Genomic DNA, 25,747 nt, shown 5'->3' on the forward strand with positions numbered 1-25,747 from the left:
AGTAAAAGAATGGAACCTTTTATAGGTAAATGAATATAAATTGCTATTAGGAGAAAAACAGCTATTTGATCTAAGAAATGTTTTATGTAAACCTCATGATAACCACACAGCAAAAATCTAGAGCACAGTAGAGACACAAAACATAAAAAAAGGGGAGACTGAGCAAAATCACCATGGAAAACCACCAATTGTGAAAGGCAGACAGAAATGGGAGGAAAAAACAGTAAGAGAGAGAAAATAACCAGGAGGACAAGATAATATGCAGTACTAAATCCTTATGTATCAATAATCACCATAAATGTAAATAGATTGAACTAACCAATCAAAAGACACAGAAGGACTAGATAGATTAAAAAACAAAAAAGACCCAGATTTATGCCGTTATATCAGACTCATTTCAGGCTCTACACACAGACAGGCTCAAAGTGAAAGGTCAGAAGATGCTGTTCCAAGCAAACGGAAACCAAAAGAAGGCAAGCATAGCCATACTTACATCAGACAAAATGGACTTCAAGAGAGAAAGGGGAACAAAACACCAAGAAGGATCAGATGAATTAATATTGTTCAAGTGGCCGTACTATCTAAAGCTACCTATAGATTCAATGCAATCCCCATCAAAATGCTGAAGGCATTCTTCACAGAAATAGAAAAAAGAATCCTAAAATTTGTGTGAAACAACAAAAGACCCCCAAAGCTAAAGCAATCTTGAGAAAAAAGAACAAAGTCAGAGGTATCATGCTTCTGTATTTCAAACTATACTACAAAGCCATAGTAATAAAAATAGTATGGTACTTGCACAAAAATGGACACAATGACCAATGGAATAGAATGGAGCCCAGAGTTAAATCCCATATACACAGTCAACTATATTTGACAAGGGAGCCAAGAATAACCAATGGAGAAAAGATAGTGTCCTAAACAAATAGTTCTGGGAAAACTGGAGAAACACACGCAAAGCAACGAAATTGGATCCCTATCTCATACCAGTCACAAAAATTAACTTGAAATGGATCAACGACTTAAACATAAGACCTGATATGATAAAACTCCTGGAAGAAAACTTGGAGAAGAATTCTGTTAATATTGGTCTCAGCAATAATTTTTTTGACATGCCAAAAGCAGAAACAAAAACAAAAGTCAACAAATGGGACGACACCAAACTCAAAAGCTTCTGCACAGCAAAAGAAACATTTAACAAAATGAAAAGACAATCTACAGAAGGGGAGTAAATTTCTGTAAACCATATATTTAATAAGGGGTTAATATCCAAAATATATAAAGAAATCAGTCACCTGAATAACAGAAAACAATCAGTGTGGTTGTAAAATGGGTAGAAAAACTAAATAGACATTTTTCCAAAGAGGACATCAAAATGGCCAACAGTGAAAAGATGCTCAAAATCATCGATCATCAAGGAAATGCAAATCGAAACCGCAATGAGATAGAACCTCACATCTGTTAGAATGGCTGTTTTCAAGAAGACAAGAGGCTACAGGTGCTATTGAGGATGTGGAAATAAGGGAACCGTTATACATTGTAGATGGGAATTTAAATTGGTCCAACATTGTGGCAAACAATATGGAAGGTCCTCAAAAAATTAACAGTACATCCGCCATACAGTCCAGATATTCAACTTCTGGGTGTACACCCAAAGGAAATGAAAACAGGATTTTGAGGAAGAAATTCTTAAATACTACACAAAAACCATTTAATATATGCACTCCCATGTTCCTTGCAACATTATTCACAATAGCCAAGAAATGGCTACAACCCAGATGCCCATCAATACAAGTGGATAAAAATGATGTGGTACATACACACAATGGAATGTATACATGGAATTCGGCCATGAGAAAGGAGGATATCCTCCCATTTGTGACAAGGATAGATCTTGAATACATTATGCTAAGCAAGATAAGAGACAGAGAAAGACAAGTACTATATGATGTCACTTATATGTGGAATCTAAAAAAGTTAAACCTGTAAACAAGCAAAATGGTGGTTACCAGACATTGGGAGTCAGGAGGGGAGATAAGAGTGATGGTGTTTAAGGGTACGAATTATAAGGGGTCATAAATATGTCATAGAGCTCTAATGCATAGTATAATGAATATAGACCATAATATTATATTACAATTATATAATGTGATAAATATTGTCACATCAGCAATCATATTAAAATATATAAATGTATCAAAATAACATGCTGTACATCTTAAACTTACACAATGTTACATGTCAAATTTACTCAATAAAAAACAAATAAAAATCAACCAAATTATATAGCAAATATCATTATTAATGATGATAGTCTGAGATCAGCACAAGACAAGGATTCCTATTATCATCTCTACTTGACATTGTAGTGGCAGTCTTTGCCAAAAAATAAGGAAGTGAAAAGAAATAAGTTGTGGAAAAAATACAAAGGAAAGAACAAAACTGCTATTATTAGAAAATAATATGCTTATGTAATAAAAATTTCAAATAGAATCTAAATTTCAAATAAAAAAGATGAACAAGTTTGCTGGCTATAAGAAATCAATTACATTTCTATACACCAGTATCAAAAAATAAGAAAAAATAATTTTTAAAGATGCCATTTACAATAAGGTAAATTATTAGCTCTGTAAAATAAATGAAGTACCTAGGAAGAAAATCTAACAAAAGATGTTATGGAAAAAATTATATAACTTTATTGAGACATAACAAAGGAGATATAAATATAGAAATAAAACAAACTTATGGATTGGAAGATAGAATATTATAAAGATATCAGTCTTCCCTGAATTAATTTACAGATTAATATAATTTATGATCTAATATAATAACCTATAGATTAATTTTATTTATTTTATAATTATATCAAACTATATAGAACCAATGTAGTCACAATACATTATTCATAATAAAAATAACAGTTTAAGTTGTTGTTAAAGTTGGAAAGCATTCTAAAGTTTATATGGAACTGAAAAGGGCCTAGACAGCTTAAACAAACGTTGTGGAATATTTGCCCTGTAAGCTGTCAAGACTTCATACAACACAACAATAATAAGAAAGTGTGAAATCAGCTCAGGGATAGAGAGATGAATGAATGGATCATGGAGAATACACAGAAATAAAGTTATGCACATATCAACACTTGATATATGACAGAGTTGGTGTTGCAAATAAGTGATGAAAAAATAGATTTTTTTCATTGACTGATGCTGGAAAATTGGGATTTCATATTGGAAAAAAGAAACCTTGAAAATGGTCTTGTATCTTACACTACACACAAGTCTTTTATAGACAAATTATATGCAAAAACTATAATGCTTTTAGGAGATCATATAGAGGATATCTTGAAGACTTGGATGTGAGGAAGAAATTCTTAAATACTACATAAAAACCATTTAACCATAAAAGAAAAGATTAATAAACAAAACTAAAAGCTCCTCCTCATCTAAAGACACCTTCTATATCATCAAAAGACACAAGAGTAGAAGATATCTGTAAAGAATATAACAGATCAAAGACTTACATCAAGAATATATATTTTTAAAGGCCTACGATCAATGAGAAAAAGATAAAAGTTAATAGAAAAGTGCAAATAGGATTTGAAGAGGCAGCTGTTCAAAAAGAGGAATTACAAATGCCTAATTAACTTATCAACAATGGTTAGCAGTATTTGTATTCATAGAAACACACCTTAAAACCACACTGAGACCCCCCAACAACACTATCAGACTGGCCAAAATTATGAGCTCTAAAATGAGTTTGGGAGAGGCTGTGGAACTATTTTCATATACAACAACAGAAAAATTATCTCTGGGTTATAAAAGCAGAAATTTAATGTAGGAGAAGAATCCAGGGATTCTGGGATGTTCTGGTGATGTACATTTGCTTATTTCCTGCATTGGTGGATTTGATGAGGTGCAGGGCAATTAATTCTGGCTCTTGTCAGTCTCAACACTAAATTGCTCAGGTAACACTTAGTGGAGGTAACTGCTGTCATATCGCTTTAATAGTTTCCTTCTACTGACATGAAATGAGGAATTTCTTCCATGGGAATGCTCAAGAGTTGGCAAAAGTCCTAATAGCATCCTTCAGTTTGGCCTGTAGTGGCCCTTATATTCAGATGAATTATGTAAAAAGCAGAAATCCTATGAGCCTCTTCCTCTCAAGGCAACATACCATTTTCTTCCCTTCTATAGATTGCAGTGGCATTTATTTTCGTCTGCTCTTTAAAACCTGCCACACCTCCCGTTCTTCAGGAAGCTCTCCGGAGCTAATGTCCTATAGCCAGCTGTCCCCTGATCCTTTTCACTTTCTGCCTTGTATTAATTACTATTGCAGGCATACAAGTTCCCTTCAGCAGACAGTGACTTCTCGGAAGAAGGATTCTTGTCTGGTCCATTCTTTACTTCCTCACAATGACTTTCCCAGTTTCTTGCTCATAGTAGGTTCTTAGTAAATGTTTGTTTTATGAGTGAATTGATCTTCAATAAACATGCAGAATTTTAGGATGTATCAATTGGGAATAATGTTGGTGCTAGTAACAGAGGACCTGTTATAGTGGCTTAAACAAGTGAAAACTTTTTTCATCTAATGTAAAAAAAAGTCATTATTCTGCCAGTCTGGGGTTGGTCACAAGATGGCTAACAGCACTCCAGCCAGCATGTCTGCATTTTAGAATGGAAAAGGAAAGAGAATAGAAGCGACAAACAGGCTCTTCTCTCATCCAAGTCAGCACCCACTTTATTAATAGAGTTTCAGAAAACACCAACCAAAGACTTCTACTTAAATTTCACTAAATACTGCCTTAACTGCAAGGGAGGCTGGGAAATAAAGTTGTTTATCTTGGCACACTGTCACTCTGAACAAAATCTGAGTTATGTAACTGTCTTGCCAGTGGGTTTCAGCCCTAGGCAAGTTCACTATGGATTCAGTGAGACTGAGGAATGACAATGGAACGTTCTTGGGGCAAAAGAGTTTATTACCCAGCTTGTTCTCCCGTCAATAGGTCAAGCAATAGAATTACATCTGCATCCAACAGTCGGCAGGTGCATAATCCTCCTTTTTCTCTGCCTCTGCCCAGAGTGCTAGGCAGAGCTCTCTATATAGTAACTAAGTCAATAATAGCTTATGGCCTATGGATGTGGAAGTATTAGCCTTTTAGTGGGGCCAGTTACATCATCAGTAGTTTAGGTTCAGGTGAGGATCCTGGCCACAGAAACTTCAGTTTTCCCCATAGTTACTAAGGAAGAAAGGGAGAGAAGATACTGGGTAAGCAGCCTGCAATTGTTGCCATAAAATGTCTTAATATTCATCACTACACATTACCTTTTTCTTTACAAGTGTTAATTATTTCTTAAAGATTTGTCTTATTTCTCCTCAAAGTCTATAGATAAATTATTGAAATTTATCCAGACTCTGGCTTTCACATCCAGCAATTTAATGTAATACAATCTACTTCCTTCATCAAATGAGCTTCATTGGTTTTCTTATATCCCTAAGCAGATATGATGCTGTGGGGAAGTTGGGGTTCCTATGGCCAGGATCCTCACTGAACTTAAACCACCTGGTGATGTAACTGGCTTGTTGCTAGGCTACCACTTCCACACCTTTAGGCAATAAGCTATTATTATGCTATACAGAGAGCTGGCCCAGTGCTCTGGGTGGAGGCAGAGACGCTAGTGCTCGACCTACCGCCAGGAGAACAAGTCGGGTAATAAACCCTTTCACCCCAAAGAACGTTTTGCTGTCAATTTCTTTGGTCACATTAAATCCATAGTGAACTTGCCTGGGGCTGAAACCCATTGGCAAGACAGATACCATCTGGCGTTTTTCACTTTTGACCCAGAGCCATGGCTGGCATCATCAGACTAATCAAGAAGTGGCAGCAGGCAGGGACAGGAATGGGTCAGTGACACAAATAACTTGGATAAAGTGAAGGTTCCTGTGGCCAGGATTCTCACCTGGCCCTGGTTGGCTAGCTTACTACACACATGTGGGCAATACATCATTATTGACTCTATATAAAGAGCTCTCTGCCCAGCACTCTGGGTGACATAGTGGCACAGCTACAAGGCTGCAAGAGAGCAGAGATGGGACTGGAGTGGTGGCAGCACCGAGGACAGAGACTGAGATGGCTGCGGGGGCAGAGAGGTCCAGAGACAGAGACCAGCTTGCTGCATGCAGACTCGCTATGAGTGGATGGGATTCTAGTAATTGACCTGTCACCTTGGAAATAAAGTTGGGTATAACCCTTCCACCCCAAGAACGTTCTACTGTCATTTGTTTGGTCACATTGAATCCATAGCAAACTTGCCTGGAGCTGAAACCCATTGGCAAGACACTTGGTAATTAAAAACCCATTGTTATAATGTTTGCTTCTTGCAACAAAATGCACATTGCAGGATTTTGATAAGATTCTGTTCTGTTAATCATCAGCAATTGGAAGAGAACTGGAAAGGCAGTTAAAGGAACATTTATTGTGGGTTATTTTTAGCCTACCTTGTCATATATGTTAAACCCTCCTAAATAATAATAATAAATTCCTCCTAAGTAATTTGGGTGACTATGGGAAAAGTGAAAATTCCTATGGCCAGGATCGTCACCTGACCCTAAACTACTTGATTGTGTAATTGGCCTACTATTAAGCTAAAGCTTCCACACTGTTGTCAATGAGCTATTATTGACTGAATCAATATATAAAGAGCCCCATTCAGCGCTCTGGGCGGAGGCAAAGGCACAGGCAGGTTATGAACCTGCGGACTGCTGGATGCAGACATGATGCTAGTGCTTGACCTACCTACCACTGTGAGAAAAAAGCCAGGTATAAACCCTTTCAACCCCTAAAGTTCCGTTGTTGTTATTCGGTCTTAGAGAATCTAGAGTGAACTTGCCTGGGGGCAATCCCGCGCAGGCAAGACAATGACTGAGGTACAAGTGACTAAAGGTGATAAATGATGTTTTAAATCATCCATTCCATTCAATTAATAACTGTTGAATGTATATAGCATTTGCCAGGCATTATGGTAGCTGCTAGAGATGTAAATGAGAATTTTTTTAAATGTAGACATTTCAGAGGTAAAAAGATAAGTTGCAAGGTTAAAATGGACAGCAGGAAACTGAGATGGGAATCTGAAATCAGCTTCCATGGGCTAATAATCCCAGAAAGGCTACCAGAAAATTAATAACAGAAACTAAGCTTGGATATTTTGTAATTTTTCTTTTAGCCACATGTGATTAAATTAGAAATTTTCAGGAGATTTAGGCATAGATGAATATGAAATTTTGACATATTAAAATTAGACAATCTTAATGAATAAAAAAAAGAAATAGAATGATTCACTCATATGGCATAGAAATAAGGTGTCCTAATAGCTGTTCTGCTTGGAAGAAAGATGTTTTAACAGGTTACAGCTGAGTATATGGCTCCAAATCCCATTAGAATATTCTTAGCTTTAGTGCAGGAATTTACATAATAGTTTCAGAAAATGAAATTTAAAACCAAGACCTGGAAAGGACTCATTAATTCAAAACCAGGTCATTTTTTTTTAATCAACGGATAATCAGAAGTTTAAATTGCTTAATCCTAATGGACTAATTGATACAATTGGTCAAATCCCAGTTGAAAGTCATGAATTTGAAAACTGAAGATGCCATGGCAGACAAAAGCCCCTGCCTATGAGATGTCCAGCCCTGAGCAGAAGGGGTCCTGAGGCCCATGGATCCCCAGGGTATTCTCTTCCAGCTGAGGCCACTGTCCTGAGCTTTTGACCTTGGAACATCAGTCAGTCTGTCATGCTTGATGTCCTCCTTAGTTGGATGAATAATTTATAATCCCTAAAACCCAGTGTCCTCTTATGTTTAGATACAACCATTATGATGTTCTGTACATACTCTACTCATTTTTTAAATGATTTTTGAAAGGCTTAAAAGGGCTTTATCTACACAATTTATAAGGCTGATTCAATAGGTTGACAAGAGTGGTTTAAATGCTTAAGAAATCTTTGTTTCTTATATTTGTCACCCTCCCTTGGTGTGTTTGAAATGTTCAAGAGTGAACTGTATGGGAATTGTACTTTGAAATAGCCAAGGGAATCTGATTAAATATGTTCTGTGTATGAGTTAACTCAATAGAGACAAGTAAAAATGATTCTTTTTTTGTTCTTATTTTGATTAAATAAGATGATTCTTTTTTTCTTATTTTGATTAAAATTATGAAATTTACAAGGAAATAAAGCTGTAAGTTATTAAGCTTAAATGTTTAAGGAAAATAACATTTTTATGTTTGTAACTATAATAATACATTATGGATTAAAACATGTAATTATAAGGTTTCTTTCCCGTGCACAAAACCCAACTAGGATGGTCAAAGCCCCAAACTCAGAATTAACCAATAACAAAAGTGAGAGTGGGCTGCGAGTGTGGGCTGTGGGTTGGTCACTAGCAGGCTTGAAGAAAGAGCCCCATTCCCAGCAGCAGGTCACTGGGGCTCCACAGCCTCCTGGTATCCCCATGTATACAGAGCACACAAGCTAGCAGAAAACCAAGGCTAGAGGACTGCTCCTCATAGAAAGACAACCTGCCTGGAGAGGGGATGTGGGGGTGAGAGCTGGGCTCACCGCAAGAAGCCAAGTGGGCTTAAGATAACTCCAAAAACGTTTACATCAGAATAAGGGATGGAAAAAAAAGAAACTGCTAAGGTACTCCATCCCCAGAATGAAAATCCTCTAACTTTGCCAAATGCCAACTTTTCCAGTTTGCCTGCCTTTACTGTACCCACCACCCTCACCCTCAAAGCTCCTGGTTAATATCCCTGCCCACCAGCACAGAGCAGAAAAGGGAATTCAAGAAAGAAGACCATATCAGAACAGAAACAGAATATTCAGTGGTAGCTGAGTATGTCTTGGAAGAAGCAGGGAAAGCTGGGGAAAAAAAAGGCTCACTTGAGCATTGTTATTTGGTGCACGTTTCTCTGATTGGTAATTTGGAGATGAAGAATTTAGTTTCCTTTTCTGGGAGTGTAATCACACCCCTTATTCCTGCAATAATTAATGATCATACTGAAAATACTCTTTTACTAAGCTTAATTTTTGTAATTAGTCTATAGACTTAATTAAAACTATAGAACAGAGTGAAAATATAATAAACACTGACAACATAAAAATAACAAAATTGATGTAGAATTTGGGAGACAGGAGATACTTATATTTAAGTATGCAGTATCTTTACCTTTCATAGATACAGTATAAAGTCATAAATCAAAGTACAGCTATCTAAATACAGAATTTAAAACAGTGCTTTTCTCACTGTAGGTCACAACCCATCAATGGGTTATGAAAGTAATGTAGTGACCCTAACCAACATTTGAAAAATGAAATAAAATAGAATTGGAGATATTAGACTTCATTGCATGGTTGGAAAGTAGTATGGGGAGATAACATCAGCAAAATGGCTGAATAAGACATCCCTCACATTATGCCCCCTGCAACAGCAACAATTTGGCATTCATCCACGGACAAAAGTGTCTTTGTGGGATGTGGGCTCCAGCATCATAGACTAAGGGACTCAAGTCCTGCCCACCGATACAGACCTCCGTCCCGGCCTGTGTACCCGGCAGTGGCATGTGAACCAACTCTAGCCCCTCTCCGCTGTGGTCCAGGAGCCCCTGCAAGAGCACTGATTTGGGCAACCACCCACAGAGGAGAGAGCCTTCATGGGAGTCCAGGAATCCAGTGGAGAATTCCAGAACACATTGGAGGAAAAAAACCCAAACATTTGGACTCCTTGGAGAAGGTAAGGGGAACAGTTTGACTGTACCCACGATGTACAGTCCCTAGGACAGCACAGCTCAGTGCCAAGAGAGACCTTCTTGCCTGTGATTTCTACTACAGGGGAGAGTGGGAGAACGTGAGTGAGCACCAGCTTCCCGAGCAGTTCAGGACGCTGCCAAAGAAGCCCAGTTCTGTCTTGCCCCATCCAGAAAACTGGGTCATGAGCTGCTTGACTAGGGGGTGGGAAGAAACTAGGAGACGGCCTGCTTCATACTGATCTGTGCGTGTGTATATATGTCCTGAATTAATTCCCTGAGAGTTACATGTGTTGAAAAGTTCTCTCCCAGTTTACACTGACTTTTCACTTTTCAAAAAACATGTCTTCTGATGAGCCGAAGTTTATATTTTCCATGTAGTTCGATCTATTAATCTTCCCTTTATAGTTTGTGCTTAGTTTTTGAAATATCAAGAACTGTTTTGGCAATATTTCAAAATTTTGCCCATATGACACAATGCATTTTATATATACATATACAAACATGTCAAAATAACAAATATGCCTAAATTGTACAGCTCTAACTAGCTTTAAATATTGTAATTAAAACTGTATAATTAAAATAAGCATGCCAGCCAATGGTTTAAAAAAATTTCACTTTGGTGTTTATCTAGCTCTTGAGCTACTGAATTCAATGGCCACAGTGAAGAAATTATCTGCTGCTTGTGGGTGGCGGCAATCTTGGAGAATCTCAGCTTCTTTGTCCACCCCATTCTATTTTTGTCCTTAATAGCAGATATTTATCTTAATTTTAGATTTTATTATTTTCTTTATAATCATAATCTTAAGAGGTTAAAGTAGTACTAAATTTAATGTGCAGTGAAACTTCAGATTCTCAGCAACTTATCTTTCTTAGTGATTTCTTCTTTAGCCCTCAATATAACTTTAAAGTACTATCTAAACTGTTGTTTTTACTAAGTGCTATCTAAAAGTAATGGAAAAGGAAAAAAATATAGAGCCCAAATTAACTGTAACTACCTCTGCCTTCTCACGAAGGCAGCGTAATTCATATAATTAAAGGAAAAAATCTCTCTATGGCTTTCTTCTCCTGCTACAGACAGTGAGAGAGAAAAGGGTGTGAGATTCCAGGTTAGCAAAGCCTTTGGATATTCAAGTGGAGTCCCAGAACTGTTCTCCAAAGGAGTGGACAGGATAGGAAAGAGAGAAGAGGGGACGAGAGGGCTAAACAGTTTGGCAGAAGGCTAGATTCTGAGCTGATAGACATGGTCAAGGAACTTTTTAAGAAAAAAGGTTGGAGATTTGAGATGACCCCACTCTCACAGTTAACCCTTTGTTACAAGTCTGCTTTATATACACATGCCTTGTGTGGACAATGCTTTTGAGGAAATGAAATCTGTTTATGTGATGCCAAGTGAAACAGGAACAACGTGTGTTGGATAGTGAGATTATCCTTCTACTGAACTAACTCAGCTGTAGAAGACACTCAGACCAAATAGGAGTTGGGAGGTTTTGTGCTTCTTAAAGACATTAAGAATGCATATCTTCAGTCTTCACCCATAGCAAGGGGCTTAAAATCTCTTGTCATGTGAGCCACATAAACTTAGAAGACGAAAGGGAAGCAAATTGCAGCCACCAGTCCATTACAGTTCTGAAGTCCAGCCAGGCTCATATCTACCAGTACAAAAATGTTCCCGAAGGAGGGTCCATTTCTGCTCCCTGGAAGCAGTTCCCTTGTCATTATTTTTTTAATTTATTTTTTAATGCAATAAAGTTGATATACAATATTATGTTGGTTTTAGATGTACGACATAGTTACTAAATAATTGTATGCATTACTAGATGATTACCACAATAGGTGTAGTTACTCCATTATTATACCAAGATAGTGCAATATTATTGGTTAAATTTTCTGTTATACTTCCATTCCTATGTCTAACTTATTTTACAATTTGCCACTTGTGGGAAAAATTGAAGTTCCTATGGCCAGGACCCTCCCCTGAACCTAAACTACCTGATGATGTAGCTGGCCTGCTGCTGGGCTACTGCTCCCACACCCATAGGCAATAAGCTATTACTGACTGAGTCACTATATAAAGAGCTCTGCCCCGTGCTCTGTGCACAGGCAGAGAGGAAGGACGATCACAGACCTGCAGACTGTGGTATGCAGATGTAATTCTAGTGCTCAACCTAGAACAAACTGGGTAATAAACCCTTTTACCCTAAGAACATTCAACTGTCATTCCTCAGTGTCACTGAATCCATAGTGAACTTGCCTGGGGCCGATACCCACTGGCAAGAACCCACTTGTACCCCTTTAACCCTTTCATCTATTTCACCCATTCTCCCACCCCTTTCCCTATGGTAATCAGCAGTTTGTTGTCTATATTTATGGGTCTATTTCTCCTTGTTTGTTCTTTAGGTTCCACATATGAGTGAAATCATACGGTATGTCTCACCAGAGGGTTTCAACCCCAGGCTGGTTCACTATGGATTTGGTGAGACTGAGAAATGACAACAGAACATGCTTGGGGTGAAAGGGCTTATGCCTGACTTTATTCTCAGGGCGGCAGGTTGAGCACTAAGATCACATGTGTGTCCAGCAGTCTGCAGGTCTGTAACCCACCTCTGTCTATGCCTCCACCCAGAGCATTGAGCAGAGCTCTTTACACACTGACTCAGTCAATAATAGCTCATGGCCAACAGGTGTGGAAACAGCCTAGCAGTAGGCCAGTTACATCAAGTAGTTTAGGCTCAGATAGGAACCTGGGCATAGGAACTTCCATTTTCCCCTCAGGTGTTTGTCTATCTCTGCCTGGTTTATTTCACTTAACATGATACTCCCTTGGTCCATCCATGTTGCCTCAAATGGCAAGATTTTCTTTCTTATGGCTAACTAATATTCTATTGCATGTAAGTACCATGTCTTCTTTAGCCATTCATATGTTGATGGGCACTTGGGTTGCTTCCATATCTTTGCTATGGTAAGTAATGCTGCACTTAACCTAGGTGTGTATATATCTTTTCAAATTAGTGATTTTGTTTTATCAGGTAAATTACCAGAAGTGAAATTGTTGGGTCATATGGTAGTTCTATTTTTAGTTTTTTGAGGAACCTCCATATTGTTTTCCAAAGTGGTTGGACCAATTTACATTCCAACTAACAGTGTAGGAGGGCTTCCTTTTCTCCACATTTGTTATTTCTTATCTTTTGGATAGTAAATATTCTGTTTGGTGTGAGGTGATGCCTCATCATAGTTTTGATTTTTATTTCCCTAACAATTAATGATGTTGAGCATCTTTTCATGTGTCTATTGTCCATCTGTTTGTCTTCTTTAGAAAAATGTCTGTTCAGGGTTCAGGTACTCTGCACATGTTTTAATTAAGTCATTAATTTGTTTTGGTGGGTTTTTTTTGGTGCTGAGTTGTAAGAGTTCTTTATATATTTTGGACATTAGCCCATTGTCTGATATATCATTTGTGAATATATTCTCCTATTCTGTAGCCTTTTTGTTTTGTTGAGGGTTAATTTTGCTGCAGAGAAGCTTCTTTCTTTAACGTAGTCCTACTTGTTTATTTTTGCTTTTGTTTCCCTTGCACTGGTAGACATATCCATAAAGAAATTTCTCATGCTGATGTTCACAATATTCTTGCCTATGGTCTCTTCTAAGAGTTTTATGGTTTCCTGTCTTATATTTAGATCTTTAATCTATTTAGAGTTTACTTTTGTGTATGATGTAAGACAGTGATCTAGTTTCATTCTCTTTCACATGGCTGTCCAGTTTCCCCAATACCATTTATTGAAGAGACTGTTTTCTCCCCATTGTATATTCATGGCTCCTTTGTCATTTATTAATTGGTCATAGATATGTTGGTTTATTTATGGGCCCTCTGTTCTGTTACACTGATCTATGGGTCTGCTCTTGTGCAACTACCATACTGTTTTGATTACTATAGCTTTGTAGTATAACTTGAAACCAAGGTGCCTGATATTTCCAGCTTTGTTCTTTCTCAAGATTGTTTTGGAGGGGCTCCTGGGTGGAGACCTGTGGGTTCTGTGCTGGTGAGGGAGGGCGATGAGCCAACAGCAGATCAATGGTGCACTCCTGGTAACTCCTAGTAGCACCTGCTGAATCCTCTGTGCGTCCTCACTTGAATGCCCATATACACTCTGAGCCACTTGGGGGAATTCCTGCATTGGGTGCCCCACTCTGGGGAATTCCTGCATTGGGTGCCCACCAGTTCCTGTTGGCTGTGTTGAGTCAGGCTCTGCACATTCCCTCTTGGCCCTCTAGTGTTATGGACTGCTCCCAAGTATTCCCACATAGGTGCCCACAACCCAGCTGGTGGTGGTAATCAGGCACTGTGCATGTGCACATTTCCCGGGCTCCTGTGCACTCTGGGTTACTCCTGGGAATTCCCACATTGGTGCCCTCTTCTCCCACTGGTGGCCAGGACCAGGCACTGTGTGTGCATGTTCCAGTGTGCTCTGGGGAATTCCCACCTTGACTCCTGCTGGTTTGCTGGTGGTTGGGCTCTGGCACCCTGCGTGTACTTCTCCCCATTGCCCAACAGCCTCTGTGTTCTCTGAGGCTGGGTCTCACCTATGACCCACTGTCAGGCCTGGCACATGCACTCCCCACCTGCTCTGGGGAGCCGCCTTTGTGGCACCTGTCTACAGACTTTTGTACCCTCTTTGTGAGCTGGGTAACTTCTTGTCCTACTGATGGGGGCTGGGCTGGTGGACAACAATGGGCAAGAAGGTGGGACTGCTGGATCATTCTCTTAGCTTCAACAAGATCACCAGATCCTGCTCTTAACTTTACCAAGATGTATGGAAGGAGTGCATACAGTAGTACTGGTTGACCCCTCCAATCTTGGATTGCCTCTAATGGTTTCCTTGCCAAATGGCGAATGTTTTGTTCTGAAACTTAGTTTCTTTCACTTGTGGTCTAGTTGCACTTTAAACCACAAAGCTTTGTTCCTCAGGCCACAGAGTCCACACCTCGCTCCCTGGTGATCTCTCTCCCATTTCCCCTCTGCTGTTGGCTGTGCTGGGTGTGAGTTTTCCCACCATTACCCTCTCTCCACCTCTCCTGTTTGGGGCTTTTAAAAATTTAATCTTTCTGTCCTTCATTGTATAGAAGATATTTGCTTTGGTCTTTGTTCTTCTGCAGGGTGATATTCTCTGTATGTAGTTGTAGATTCAGGGTATAGGTGAGAGAAAGTGGATTCAGGCTCTGTCTACTTCACTGTCTTCCCAGAATCTGGTCATTATTTTTTTTGAGGCTTTGAATCGATCCTCTGTGCACTTTGCTCTGCCTTCTTAATTGTTCTTCATTTTCAGTAGAAGCTGCTCTCTCAACCCGCTTCCTGCCCATGAAAAATTGGAGGCCTAGAGAATTCTTTTTCATTTTGAACTGTCTCTGCTCCTTTTAGTTAAAACTAGTTGTGCTCTAGCATATTTAATTGTCTTAAAAATATTCTGGGATTCCTATGAATCTTATTGGGGATCGAACCATGACAAAAAAAACTACACCCGTAATCCTTCCTTAAGATGGGCTTTTTTTTACTGTGGGTCACATGTGAAGCTGCTGTGGGAAAATATGCCCTTAATGTCAGAAATCCAGTTGTCTAGTTGAGAAGGTCTACTATGTGCTGCCTTAAATCTAACAGAGGTTTTAAGAAGGGTGCTTACAGTCAAACTTTTGATTTAATCTTTACTCTGAGACCAATTCTTACTTTGGGAATGTTTTGTTGGCCAATGAGGCTGTCCTGGGCTCTCTAAATTTCTTTTTCCCTCTCTTCCTGTATTTTATCATATAGCTAAGAGATGTCTATTGCACTTTGATTATTTTCCCTGGAAATCTCTTTATCCAGATCAGCAAGTTCAGAACACTTGATTGGAGGCCTTGGAGGTGAGAAAAGGCGATGAACCCAAGCAGCTCTGGGGCTGGGGCAGTTGTACATCAACTTGACAGGTGAGATCCTCATTTCCTGAAATCAGCCAATCTTTAGCTGCATTTGCTATCTTCCACAATACTGCAGGTGATAGTGTGGCCAAAAATTCCACCACTGTATAACACAGCTCACCTTTTTTTGAGCCTTCGATGGCAATTTTCTCAGTGCTATTCCAGGCTGCTTTGGAACAGTTTCTTTGCTGAGCTTTCAGCCTTTGTTGCCACCCAGTATCAAAACCAATGACACATGTAGGTTTTTGTTACGCTAGCACCGCACTTCCAGATACCAAGTCTGTTTCACTCATCAACAGCTATGTAATAAGTCAGCCAGCTTGGCAATTAGTGGTATAAATCAATATCCATTGTATTGCTCCTGATTCTGTAGGTCAAGAATTTGGGCAGGAGTTGGTTGAAACACCTCATCTCAGCTCCAGAGGGGCCGTCGGCCAGGGCAGATAAGTTTGGAGATCCAAGCTGTCTGCCAGCTGGTGCTGGCTGCCAGCTCGGGCACCTTGGTTCTTGTCTTCCAGGACTTCTTTCTCTCCATGTGGCCTCTTCAACAGAGTAGCCTGGCCTCTTACACATGGCAGTTGGCTTCCAAGAAGATATAAACAGAAGCCAAAGGCCTCTTAAGGCCAAGAAGTCACCCAGCATTATTTGCACTGCATTCTTTGGGTCAGAGACAGTCACTGGGCTGTCTCTGTTTAGATTCAAGGACAGAGAAACAAGATTTCATCTCTTTTTGGCAAAGTCACATTGCAACAGAGCATTCAGGATGGGACAGATTGGTGTGACTATCTTTATAAATAACCTACCTCAGAGATGGAAGCAAAGTCATCACGAATCCAAATCCTGTCCGAGGCTGTCTCCATTTCACCATCCAGCCATAAACCTGACATTCAAGCTCTCTCCTTAGCTGTCTCTCAAACCAAGTATGTCAGAAGGAAGTTAAGGCAGTAACTCATCTACACAAGACTGCTTTTACAATATTCCTCTCTGGGTTTGCTCGAGCATTTGAGAGACAACCCACCTCAGAAGATTTTCTGTTCCGTTGTTGAACAACTGTGAATTCTAGAGAAGTCTTCCATTTGTGAAACTCGAACTGCCTGTCTGTGATTCCTCCTGCAGTCGTATATCTACCCTCTGGCGCCATTCACAGGAAACCTACTCACTTCTGGATATGACTGGCCATATTCTGAGTTAGATATTTTAAGATTTTAAATTCAGACTTTAGGCTTATATATTTTAAGATAGTTTTCTTGATTCAAGACTCAACATCTCCCCACTTCATTACTTCTGTATCCCAGGTCATAGTTTCCAGAAACATGTGTTTATGTGTATAACACATAACTCATGGAATTTTTGCCCAGCATAGTGTATTTAAGAAGAGAGGAAAGTGTGTAATAGATTATTGAAAGTTTTAAGATATCTGACGATGCAATTAACCACTCAGTTTGATCTTGTGGGAATCCAGTGCTTGAAATTTATCTTGCCTTTCCCTTTTCAAAACTTATTTTCTGTTTACCAAAATAGTTACCTAAACGTAGCATCTTCTAGGGTTGATATTCAGTGGGCGACACAAGTGGAGAGCAATAACACAGATTCTGAGGGAAAAAAAAGTTTAATGGCACATTTTAGAATATTAAAAGGAAATCGCCCAGATACAAAAAATTCCAGTCGATATCTTGCGTGTCAAAATGAAAAAATGAAAAACAGGAAGCAAATGTGTATGACTGTTTGAAGAGTCATTTCTCCCTGTGGATGGTGCTTATGTAAGAAGGGGCCTCAGACCCAAAATTAGGGGAAGTTTTTATTAGTCAGGGAAGGTGGCTATAAAAAGATAAGAATAATGAAAAGTTATGACCAATAAAAGGAATGTGAATTTAATAATGGCCTTATCAACCCTCAACAAGGGGTCACAAACAGCCTTAATCATGTCTTATGTTATTAAGACAACAACCCCAAATTTTCCTGACAAAATTTTTTTGGTGCCAATATTTTGGTCTTTTGCCTCCAAGTACTAGCCTCCTAATAAAGTCAGAAAACTTTCAAATGTGTGTGCATGAGAGTGCATTTATTTTATAAATAGAAACAAATTTGAGGATATATAAAAAGAGCAAAGTATTTATCTCACCATGCAGTAAGGACTTTAAAAATATTTGTTGTTGTAGAATGTTTTTTAAAACATTAAAATAAGTGGGACAGTTGCTTTGAATTTTTGAAGTATAAACATATGTAATTAATGACTTTCCTCTTCTGTTTGTATTGTACTTGCTTGGATTTTTTCCAGGCTTAGAAAAAAGGCTGTATATAGGAAAGACAATGTGTATATGTAATAATAAAGAACTAATGTGCACTATTAGTAAATCAGAAATAGTCCTTTGCCTACATTTAGTTTGAAGATGGTTCCAGATATTTCTCTACATTCAACTTTCATCATTAATGCATAAATAGCATGAGATCTTCAAATTAGATAAAGCAAATATTTGAGTAGACAGAAAAAAGTGAGAAAAACATAGCTCTCCTAAATACATAATAGAAAATAGAAGACTATCAGAATTTCAGAAACTTTTTAAAAAGTGATTCTGAGATAGATAGTGGCGATGGTTGTACAACGCTATAAAGGTACTAAATGCCCTGGATTGTTCACTTTAAAACTGTTAAAATGGCAAATTTTGTTACATGTATTCTACCACACACACACAAAAAACGCCCTTTCCAAAAAACCCATAAATCATCTAAATATGCCTAAAAATCTCTTTGCAAAGAACCTAAAAGCTGACATTGGAAAGAAAAAAGGACAAATGAAGTTAAATCTGCTGGGATTGCCCATCATCATCTTTGCTGACAATCTACAGAATGTTTGCTAATCTCCAGGCAAGTGTGAGTTCTGTGGGCATAATCAACAGAGACGTGATGTGCACTTGGGCCCAGGGAGACTTGTATCCAGGGTGTCTTTGGACATTGGATTGGTGTGAGTTCACTGTTGAGCCAGTTGCAGACAGGAGCAGGCAGGCTCAAGAACTACTGATGCTCATAGTGTCCAGAAGAGTCAGCTGATCGTGAACAGGGCTGGCACAAGTGGCCCTTTATGCAAGAGCCCTGCTGGCCACACAGAGGCACAATCCCCTATTCATCTGCTCCCGCTGAATGTTTGTGGTCTTGGGCCTTTTGGATTTTTATTGCTACAGATAACATAAAATAGGGGTGTGTGAATGTATAGTAACGTTTTCTTTAGACTAAGGAAAAGGCCTGGTTAAAAATAAAATAACAACAGCGAAAGGTGGGAAAATCAGACCACACCAGGCAGGGTCTCTTTTAAGCAAGTAAGTTCAGCTCTTATCTTTAAATATAAGCCAATCTGGCACAAGTCCAGGCCCAGCGAAACACTGTATTAGGCCATCATAGACTGAAATAAGAATAATTAAGATCATTGATACTCTGGTTTTCTCATAATTAGAAAATAGTTTGGTGGATGTTGCTGGAATCCAAGTTGGGGAAGAATATGATGGTTCCTTGGAGGAAAAGTTTCTACTTTCATTACAATGGGAAAGTACAAAACGGAGGGTTAATACCATTGGGGGTTAGGATCTAAATCATTTGTGCCATTAAAAGGGAAAGTCTAACTATAAGAAGCTTTTATAAGATTGTCCAGGCTTTTCTCTGAAGCACTGTGTCTCAAATGTGCATTTGGATTAGGAAGTTTTTATTCAGCAGATTTTGTATTTCTACCCAATTTTCAGGTGATATTGGTGATGCTGGTCTGAGGACCACACTCCATGTGGAGAGGCTCCAATCAACTGAGGGCTAACAAAATGCAGACTAGCATGATTCCAGTTGGACCTACTACTTCTACTAATTCACTGAAAGTGTAAAAATGCAGCTTTTGACCTAAAGAACTGATTACAAACATGAAATTCTGACTAAACAACGTGCTCTGCAATCATTCATTCATACTTCCCAGCTAGAACAGGTGGATCTCACCTGGAGGAAGTACTCTCTCTGTCGGGGCATTCAGATGTGTACAGAAGGTATTGGTTGCCATGATAACACTGCAACCCTACTGCTCTTTGGTGCCTGGAGGCCCAGGATGCTTGATTTCTGAAAATGTGTGGGAGAGTTCTAAGCAAAGCAGTGTCCCATCCAGAATACCAAGAGAGCCCCCTTGAAGATACCTGACTGACACCAGTGGAGACACATGTTGCCCCAAACCCAAAGCCTCAGTCAATGTTTGAAACATCCTTTTGAATTTCTTTGAATGTCTTTTTGAATTTATAGTCTGGAACTATATCATGGGAACTATCCATGTGTGTTAGTTCATCATTTTAGAATTTTGGCTGCCTTTGGAATTTTCCAGTGGGAAGAGAGGCCCTTCTGTCTAGTGCACCATGTGTGGTACCAAAGCTTGACAGTCATGGCCATTTGCTCAGCAGAGGATGAGCTCAACAGGAAAGACTTCAGAAAGTCTTTTTTCTAAAGTCTGGATTTATCAACAGTCTCAATGAAAAAATCAGAGAAGGAAGTTTCAAATGTCCCCTTTGAGGTGATACTCTGCAGTGCTCTGATGGCACTCATCTTACTCCCAAAACGGTGCAAACATAAGCAATTTCAAGGCTTCTGGGGTTAGCAAACTCCACCGCATTCTCCTTCCATAAAAGGAGAGCCCCACAGTCTTAGATTTGCCAGCCACAGAAAGCTTTCCTGAGGTCAAACAGATTCTGATCTCTGATCCCATTTAGTATCAAATGTTACAATGAGCATATTAGAGATCTTGTGGTAACTCAGTTGAGGTGAGAAATAAAACAGGGAAATAAAGGAGTGATAAAGGGTAGTGTTAGAAAAGAATGGTGCAGCAAGAGACTCATGAAAATAAGAAAACCCAAAAGAACTTGGTGTGGTAGAAAAGCGGCCTTCACAACTATTAGTTCAGAGACTAGTTTAAAAAAAAAGATGGTACAATAGATATTGTGATAAGAATATTCAATACAACATAAGGAAAATATTGTACTTGAACTTCCATATTAAGTTTGAGAGTTGGGAAACTCCTGAAAGGGTTTGACAGGGTCACTGTGATTCTGCCTGGGAAAGATTTGCTCATCCTGGCTTAGTCTTGGGGACTGTTAGGAAGATGGGAAAAGTCTCCAGCTCCCCAGGGAAGCAGTTTCATGCCAAGCCTCCAGGTCTATCCTTAGCACAGTGCAGTGCCCTGAAGGAGACACGATTATTGGTTGCTACATTCCAGCAACTCTAAGACAGGTACAACATTAATCTGATTTTTAAAAATTTATTTTATAAGTAAAGTAATGCATACATAACACTCATAATCATCTGTACATAAGAGAATGTTAATTCTGGAGGGGCTGAACATTTCCCTAACACTTCCTGGAGTGCTGGAAAGCGGGGCAATTGTTCAGGACCACCAGGCACAAAAATGCTTTCTTTCTCCAGATGAGAGTTGTCTGACCTGATGTTGCATTTGTTTCTGGAACTACGAGCTCTCTATGTTGGTGAATGTTCCCTTAAAATGGTTCTTGGAAGTTCTTCTGAAACAGTGCTTTAGAAGAGTTAGCAAGAATTTGGCATAATTCCTCTTGCAGGAAGAGGGTCACCGGCAACTGGGAGCCCTGGAAGGAACTGTGGGCAGAAGAAAGCCAGGCAGAGGAGATTGTGTCTACTTTGTTCTCCTTTGATGCTCTCTTCTGTTAAGTTCTGTACCTCTGCTACAGCGAGTGTGTGTGAATGTGCACATGGGCGTGTACACTTCCTATCAACCTGTAACCTACCTGCACTGATGCTTCTCACAATTTGAATGTGCAGAGAAAACGTCATTTCTTATTTTGTTTACATAATATCTTGCCTTCCTCAAGTACTTCTATTACCAGCAAGAAAGCAAAGCAAACAAACCAACAGAACCCAACACGATGGCCCATCTGGTTTAAATCTTAGATGCACACAATTCTTTAAGCAGTCCCTGCCACTGCCCAGTTCCCATCTGCCTTGGGCACAGTGGTCTTCCTCTGGGTCCCAGTGATTTCCTTGGCTGCCTGGATGCTGGGCTCCCTGCAGGCTTCTGAGCTGAGACCGAGGAATAGTGGATTCATGGTGGACCTCAAGGTTCAGGAACCAACCCTATGAATCATGACTCCTGATTTTTCTCCCCCAAGCTTCTTTTCCATCTCACTGGCTGAGACCCATATAAAAGCCCACAGTCCTTAGTCCTCCATGCAACCCCTCTGGACTCTCTGCAGCCTGTCCTCACCCCCCACAGACTTAGGGCCAGCCCAGTGGTTCTCAGCTCAGGACCATGCTGGTGGGGATTGGAAAACTCTGGCTGACCACTCTGCTCGCTGCTCTTAAGTAGGCCTGGATCCCCTATGTTGGCTCAGGGGACCCCACTTAGCAGCTTCTTGGAAAGCCCATGCATTCTGTACCTCTTCCTGCTGGAACTTCATGAGGGATGCTCAGCACCTGCATCAGGCTGACCACCTGGCCAGACCCTTCTTGCTCTTCATCCACCTGCATCCTTCCAGGGGGAGAAATAAAGTTTCCTTTAACATCTCTATGAGAGCTGCTTTCTACCAGACTAAAGCAAATCCCATGTCCAGAAGAGACAAATGGAAAAACTCTATTCTCTTTTCAATTTAGGAGGTGGTTTAAGCTGCAAGTCAGGTCTAGGCCATTTAAATGGCAAGTAAAGGAACAGACCAAATCCACACAGCCTGAATTTCAGGTCTAGCATCTTGCCATAGAGGCTCTCTGCCCAGTAAGCCTCTTTCTTGGCTCTATGTTGAGATGAGTGATATTGGAATGAAATATGGCTTAAGGATAAAAAACATTGGTTTTATATTTGTAAAATGTTGTTTTCATTATAACTGTTTCATAAGGTCTTGTGGGGGAAAAGGAGACCAAGCAACAGTGAAATATGCAATCCAGGAGCTATAATGGATAAAGAGAACCATTGATAAGAATAGGCTTTCCAAATCATAAATGAGGTATTAATCATATTTAGAGTATTACCTTTATGTTTGAATATGCCTATACAACTAGAATGCTTGTTGTTACTTGTACATAAATTTGTATTTTCCAGTAATTCTCCATTTTCTTTTCAACCTCCACAACTAATTTATGTCAGTCCTCAAAAAAGAAAATGAGTGCTTGAATGTCAGGGCGTGTGACTTGCATTCTAGGACATACAGTAACTTCCGGGGCACTGAGTCAGCAATCTAATGGTTTAGTTTTCCTACTCCTGACAGCTGTTTACTTCTTTCACCGTAATTTCAGAGAAAAATATCCAGAAGGGATTTGCTGCCCTAGATCTATCAGAAAACATATTTAAGATATTCTGCAGTCTAATAAGACAAATATCTAACCATAAATAATCATATCATAAAAGGGTTACAATTTCAATAATACTAAAGGCATTTAAAGCACACAACTGATCCTTTGTAGAGATTTAATGAGACCATGCATGGGAGCAGGAGAAGCTGAGAAATGTTTCCGGTGCTATTTTAAGGCTATTGTGGAACAATAGTTCGAAAGAAACTTTCAAGATCATCTGATTCAGATTCCTGCTTTGAACACCTAGAAAAGCTTACTCATTGACTTCTGGCAGATGAATAGGGCTGCTCAAAGATCAGAAAGCCTTGGGATCAGTCAGTGTTTGGAAAAGAAGCCAAGGTCAAAAGTTCTGATTGAAGTCAGGGGCCAGGGCAACAGACCGAATTGGGACCTCAAGGTAAAAATCAATCCCTGGAGAGGAAGGCCAGAGCAGATAGGCTTCCGGAAGCCAGGGGCTCTGGCAGGCAGGAGAGAGCACGGGCAGTCTGCATCTACGTGATAACTCTCACTGGTCTCCTGATGCCAATTTTGCCCCCATAAATGCTTCAGACTTAAAGAACTACTAAGAAGATAACAAAAATAAAAACAGAAAAATCAACAAAAGAATAAAAATGATGCATTAGAAAATATCTACTTACTACAAAAGAAGGCAGTAGAGGAGGAAGAGAGGAACAGAACATACAGGGACGTATTGAGAACAAATATCCAAATGGCAGAGAGAGTTCCAAGTAAATAAAAGTAATAAATGTGAATGTATTAAGCACTCCAGTAAAAAAAATATTAGACTGGATTTGAAAACCAAGATCCAACTGTCAATAAAAGATACAGTTTTTAAAAAATTATATGTAACTTTAATGTTTTCCTTTTTCTAAGGATATATTTGGGAAGCATTTTTAATACTATTTATACACATCTTGAAATGGAACAGTAGGAGCTCAAAATTTTAGGTCAGGAACAATTAAGGAATGACTTTATGTGTAACAATCATAGTGATAATGAGAGTAGATTCACAGCATTCATGGATTTTTTTTTTGGTATACTTAATCTACAATTACATGAGGAACATTATGTTTACTAGACTCCCCCCAGCACCAAGTCCCCCTGACAAACCCCATTATAGTCACTGTCCATCAGCGTAATAAGATGCTGTAGAATCACTACTTGTCTTCTCTGTGCTGCACAGCCCTCCCCGGACCCCCACCCCACATTATACATGCTAATCGTAATGCCCCCTTTCTTCCCCCCTCTTTATCCTTCCCTTCCCACCCATCCTCCCCAGTCCCTTTCCCTTTGGTAACTGTTAGTCCATTCTGGGGTTCTGTGAGTCTGCTGCTGTTTTACTTCTTCAGTTTTTTGTTTGTTTTTATACTCCACAGATGAGTGAAATCATTTGATATTTGTCTTACTGTGCCCAGCTTATTTCACTGAGTATAATACCCTCTAGCTCCATCCATGTTGTTGCAAATGGTAGGATTTGTTTTCTTCTTATGGCTGAATAATATTCCATTGTGTATATGTACCACATCTTCTTTAACCATTCATCTACTGATGGACACTTAGGTTGCTTCCATTTCTTGGCTATTGTAAATAGTGCTGCGATAAACATAGGGGTGCATATGTCTTTTTGAAACTGGGCTCCTGCATTCTTAGGGTAAATTCCTAGAAGTGGAATTCCTGGGTCAAATGGTATTTCTATTTTGAGCTTTTTGAGGAACCTCCAAACTGCTTTCCACAATGGTTGAACTAGTTTACATTCCCACCAGCAGTGTAGGGGCATTCCCCTTTCTCCACAACTTCGCCAACATTTGTTGTTGTTTGTCTTTTGGATTGTGGCAAAAAGATACACTTCTGATTCAAAGATGTTGAAAGTAAAAGGATGGGAAAAGATCTATCATGCAAACAGTAATGTAAGAGAGTTAGGGAGGCCAAAAAATTATTAAATGCAAAGAGGGACTTAACATTTTTTAAAAACTAAAGTTCATAGTGTACATTAGAGTTCACTCTTTGTATGTTCTATGTATTTTGACAAGTGCATAATGCACATATGCACCACTACAGTATCATATAGAATGTTTTCATCTCCCTGAAAAATGTCCTGTGCACCACTGATTAATTTCTCTCCTCCTCCCCCTTAACCTACTCCAACCACTCATCTTTTTATTGTCTCTCTAATTTTGCCTTTTACAGAATGTCATGTAGTTGGAATCAGACATTATATAGCCTTCTTTTTTTTTTTTTAGAATGCCTTCTTTCACTTAATAAAACCCATATAAGTTCCCTCCATGTCTTTCTGTGGCTTTAAGAGTTTATTTCTTTTTAATGCTGAATAATATTCATCAGATGGATGTACCACAGCTTACTTTTCCACTCACCCATTAAGGGAGATGTTGGTTGCTTCCAAGTTTTGGCAATTATGAATAAAGCTGTTATAAACATTTGACTGCAGATTTTCGTATTCATTAAGATTTTCAACTCATTCAAGTAAATCCCAGGAGCATGATTGATGAATCATACGAGAGTATGTTTAGCTTTGTAAGAAACTGCCCAACTGTCTTCCAGAGTGGCTGTACTGTTTTGCACTGCAATCAGCAATGAATGAGTCCTTGTGGTTCCATGCCCTCTCCAGCATAGTTTTCCTCCTATAGATCTTTTACATATTAGATTTAATCTAAG

The 25,747-nt window shown here is 39.2% G+C and overlaps 1 long non-coding RNA gene across 2 annotated transcripts in view; it reads left to right on the top strand.

Moving 5' to 3' along the window:
- LOC108402508 (uncharacterized) overlaps positions 1–24,431 on the top strand; it is a 43,579-nt gene extending 19,148 nt beyond the window's left edge. The window contains exons 1-3 of one of the 2 annotated variants that reach the window (XR_001854461.3): positions 9,599–9,786; positions 15,657–15,757; positions 19,480–24,431. This is a non-coding gene — a long non-coding RNA (uncharacterized lncRNA). Of the gene's footprint in view, positions 1–9,598; positions 9,787–15,656; positions 15,758–19,479 lie in introns of those variants that run through there. The other variant, XR_012127155.1, reaches the window with a different exon arrangement.
- Positions 24,432–25,747: the final 1,316 nt, after the last annotated feature.

This window comes from Manis javanica, chromosome 18 (genome assembly GCF_040802235.1).
Source record: "Manis javanica isolate MJ-LG chromosome 18, MJ_LKY, whole genome shotgun sequence".
Lineage (NCBI taxonomy): Eukaryota > Metazoa > Chordata > Mammalia > Pholidota > Manidae > Manis > Manis javanica.